Source organism: Aegilops tauschii, chromosome 6 (assembly GCF_002575655.3).
Source record: "Aegilops tauschii subsp. strangulata cultivar AL8/78 chromosome 6, Aet v6.0, whole genome shotgun sequence".
Taxonomy (NCBI): Eukaryota; Viridiplantae; Streptophyta; class Magnoliopsida; order Poales; family Poaceae; genus Aegilops; species Aegilops tauschii.
The window spans coordinates 24,698,168-24,702,821 of NC_053040.3; the positions used below are offsets into that span (position 1 = coordinate 24,698,168).

A 4,654-nucleotide genomic window follows, 5' to 3' on the forward strand; every position below is an offset into this window, starting at 1 on the left:
AGCACAGCCAATACTATCCCTGGTAATAGAAGGTATAGCAAGTTTACCGATGAAACAAAAACGGTACTGTGATTTTATAACATCAATATGAAATTTAGAAGCAAACCTTGCCAAAGTAAAAACAGAAGGGTATCTTGATGTTGAACGGGATAAGATAGCTCCAGTACCATGTGGATCGGTTGTTTTTGGTGAATGTACATGAGAAATATCCTTAAAATTTGAACTCCACTATCTAGGATGGTTTCAATCAAAGTAACCAATCACATGGATGGCCTTTCCCTAGGATATCACTTGGTACAAGCAACTGTGAACACATTCTACTGTGAAGCAGTTCAGAACAGAGCCCCTATCAAGAAGCTACTTGCCAAAAGCTTAACTGTGGCCCGTTTCTGAATTGCTTTGTATTTGGGTTGCTTGCAAAATTTGAATTGGGTAATATATTGGGTTTTTTCTCGGAGGCGCCAACTGGTCCCAACGCACTTAACATTGGCTTGCTTGAACTAGCCATTTTAGAATTGCTTGCAAAATCTCTAGATGACTCTCTTGCAGAGTTTCAGGTTTGCACTCTCCTGGGTTTATTGACGGAGGATCCAAATTCCATCCGTTTGATCATGCCATTCTTCCATATCCGTCAATCACTCCATTATATGCGGTAGATATCTAGAGAGAGAGACTGGGCTTTCATCCAGATCCTTGAAAAGGATGTCCACCTGTTTCGTGTCGCTAGCCCGAGCACACACCCTCAAGAGGATGGTGTACGTCACAATATTCGGCTGGTATCTCTCCATGTCTCCATGCCCTTCATCTTGTCAAAATAGCCAAGAGCTTTCACCAAAGCCTTACTCTTGCCCCCCAGTGAATGCAGATGAGCACCGATAAGGGAATTGTATACCGAAGTGTCTGGCTTGCAACCACTGTTGCGCATCTCAGAGAAGAGACACATGACATCCGTGTCTGCCATTTCCTTCCCATGACAGATATCAGCTTCGAATAGATGCTGCTATCCGCAACGTACCACCGCTGCTTCTGCATCCACCTGAAAATCTAGCTGAGCATGAAGCACCAGAGAAATGAGCAGAAATATGTTGCCAACAGCAACTCCACAAATCATAAATTGCACATGGGGACATCTGAAATGATATGTGGTTCAGAAATTAGAAAATTTGAAACAATTGTTGCCCCCCAGGAGTTTCTTTCTCAGGGGATTCCTGGGCATGAATCTGGTTCAGAAATTACAAATTAAGTTGAACCAAACAGACCCTTTAACTAATTAGCTGGTTCAGAAAGCTAAAAGAAACACATCCTTTAGCTAATTCAGCCCAGTTGAGAAACAATGTTCAATTGTTTCATTCAACAACCAAAGGATTCCACATTTTATGGAATAATTCAGTTAGCCCAGTTGAGGATTAACAACATGACCCAGGAACAACACCGTGCTTGTCCTCTCCTCAACCACGGCAAATAAGAAGGGCCGATCCGCCACAAAATCCATCAGTGCCCTTGGACCCACACTAGTAGTCCCAAATACGATGGCCGTGGCTGCAGCGGTCACGGTGCCTAGCTCGTCCACCTCGATGGTGGCCTTATGGTACACCCCGGTGATGGAGAGCTCATCCCCGCCACTCACCATGCCTGAGAAGTTGCCGGTATTGAAAGCCCTGGTGACACCAAGCTTCTGCATGTCCGACGACGCTTCGAACTCGAACGTGAACTTGAACTTGGGGACCATGAACTGTCCGACTGGAACCTTCCTTGCGGACGTGTGCTTCTTGACGAACTCCGGCATCGACACCGCCTTGTCGTAGAGATCGGCGAGACTGAGAGTGTCGCTGTCCGGGAGAAGGATAAGCATGTAGAATGCAGCTTGCTGCTGCACATCGTTCTTGTAGGGCAGCTTCAGGGCCCTGAAGCCGTGGTAGAGCGCGATGTACTGTGACTGGTCTGTCTTCATGGACGGCACGCCCACGGTGCTGCCGCCCGGGATGTGGAACGGCGCGGTGAAGACGTCGAACGGCTGGGACCAAGCTCCTTTGAAGTAGACCGCGTTGGCAAGGACCACCACCGTGTCGGAGTCGACGGAGCCGCGAGGGAGGATCTCGGGGATGAGCTGCTTCGTCGCGTCAGCCACGAAGGCGTTCACGCGCCGCCTCGCCTGCTCGGCCCCGAACACGAAGTCCACAGATTCCGCTGTGGCGCCGTACCGCGACGCGCCGGTGGCCATGAACTCCGGCCTGAGCGCCTGCCTCCGGTCTACCCACACGCCGCAGGCGAAGGACGTCTGCGTCAGGCCGTTGAGCCTGCCCACAAGCTTGATCGCCGGCGGCAACCAACGCGAGCGCCGCGTGGATGGACAGCGGCGAGATGACGAAGTTGCTCCCCGCTCCGTCCGCCGCCCGGACGCCGGCCTCCCTTGCGAGACTCAGGCCCGACGCGTTCCCGGCCGCGCCGCTGACTACAGCTTTCTCCTCCGCAGAGTGGCCACCAGGACGAGGAGGCGCGTCGGCGAACAGGGTGGAGCAGAGGTGCCATGCGGCGAACAGGGCCAAGCAGAGGAGGACGGCCTTCTCGAAGCGCGACATCGTCGGAATCGCCGTGGATTCGATCTGATGCCGGCGGCGAGATGAGCGCCTCCCCTGGAACACTGGAAGCGTGTGGGTTAGGTAGGGTTTGGGGAACACTTGACTGGGCTTCAAGCCCAGCCCGGATAGGAGTTGTTCTTGGGCTGAATATTTTTCAATTAAACTAGTACAGTGGCATATTCCAAAAAAGGTCTCAAACAAAAAATCTTCTAAAAAAACTACTCCCTCTGTTCCTAAATATTTATCTTTTTAGAGATTTCAAATGAACTACCACATACGGATGTATATAGACATATTTTAGAGTGTAGTTTCATTCATTTTGCTCCGTATGTAGTCACTTGTTTAAATCTGTAGAAAGATAAATATTTAGGAATGAAGGGAGTAGTACATTTGCGGGTAACATTCAATATTCTCAGTTCTTCTTCTTCAATAGAAAAAATTCAGTTTTGTTCAAAGGAAAACTAACTCAATGAATTTAAACCTTTTCAGTGTATCCGCCGAGGGGATCCGATCCCACCCTACCTTTTCTTGTTAGCGGCACATGGTTTTTCATGCCTCCTAAAATCAATAGTTGAACCATCTCGGCTTGTTTTCAAGGCGACGGTCAAGGGGCGGAAGAGGTGTCCTAGTTGTCAGGCTCTTACTCCACTAGTAGAAAAATGGTCTAATGTTCAGCTTATTAGTCCCGGTCTGTATTTGAGCCGACACTAATGTGACCATTAGTGTCGGTTCCAACGGCTAGGCTGGCCGCTCTCATTAGTACCGGTTCGTGGGGAACCTTTAGCACCAGTTCGTGGTACGAACCGGTGCTAAAGAGAGTGGTGGCAGGATGTTGTTAGTCTGGGGCCCCTCCAGTACCTTTAGTACCGGTTCGTGGCACGAACCGGTAGTAAAGGTACTCATATATAAACCCTTCGTCCACCTGCGATCGAGCTCGCCCTGTTCTTCCCCTTTCCCCTCTTCTCTTTGTTCTTCCCCTCTTCCTCGAGCTCATCACATATTTTGCACAAATTTTGTCTAGATTTGAAGGCCCCCATCCATTCAAGTGGTCACAAAGGTTAGCAACTTTGTCCTTTCATCTCTCATTGCTAGATTAGCTCTTGCAATGCTTTATATAGTGATTAATTTGTGGGTTTTAGTAATTTGGAAGAAATTATATGTGGTAGTTTATTTGATTTATATGCAATTTGAGCTCAAAATAACTCTTAGTTTGCATATGTAGGTGTGGTTTACTTAGTGCCTTCCCGTCTCCGTCCTAATCACCGTCGATCGTCCGCACCGACCCGTCGCCGGCACCACCTTGTGGTGAGCCTTTTGTTCTTATATTTTTATATTAAAAAAAATCATGTTTGTGTGATTTAGATATATAGTTACTTATATAATTATCTTACCCATACGTTGTTTGTTATACATAGTGCCATGGTTTTGATATCCGTCCCCGTCGGCCCTCGTCCGTGTTATGATTCGGATGTGGTATATTCTCTTTTAAAACTATTTGTTGCATTTCGTGTTTATGACAAATTATGCCCATCAAGTTGACATAGATATTTTTATCTAGGAGGTATGTGAACCGGAAATTCCAACCGACCCTATTGTCTAGAGGTTAAATTTAGTTGAAAGAGAACGAGTATTTGAAAGAAAAATTGAAAAAAATTGAGGGGGAGAAGATGGAATTGGAGTTGCATGTTGCCGTTGTCGTCGATGATCACAAGATCAAGATGGAGAAAATGCGTTGAAAATTAGAAAGATTAGAAATTATGCCATTGATAGTGAGGCTTGGTATCATTATGTTGTTGGATCAATTGTTACCTTAGTTGCAATCTTGATCGCATTTGTTGTTGCATTTAAATGCTTTAGCTAGAGAGTTATTTGTATGTTGCATTTAAGTGTTGTATGAACTTTATGTATGAACTTGTATTAATTTGGTCTATTCGGTGTTGTGTAATGAAGATGAGTCGGCAATGGATGTACGATGACCGATGCTCTCCCCAGTTCGTTGATAGCGTGCATACTTTTCTGCTTGCGACTGACGCAAACAAGCGGGCGGATGGTTTTATGCCTTGTCCATGTGCTGG

General features: G+C 46.9%; 1 pseudogene; it reads right to left on the bottom strand.

Moving 5' to 3' along the window:
* Window positions 1–1,304: 1,304 nt before the first annotated feature.
* LOC109786337 (putative serpin-Z12) lies at window positions 1,305–2,649 on the bottom strand (annotated as a pseudogene).
* Between the last annotated feature and the right edge of the window lie 2,005 nt (window positions 2,650–4,654).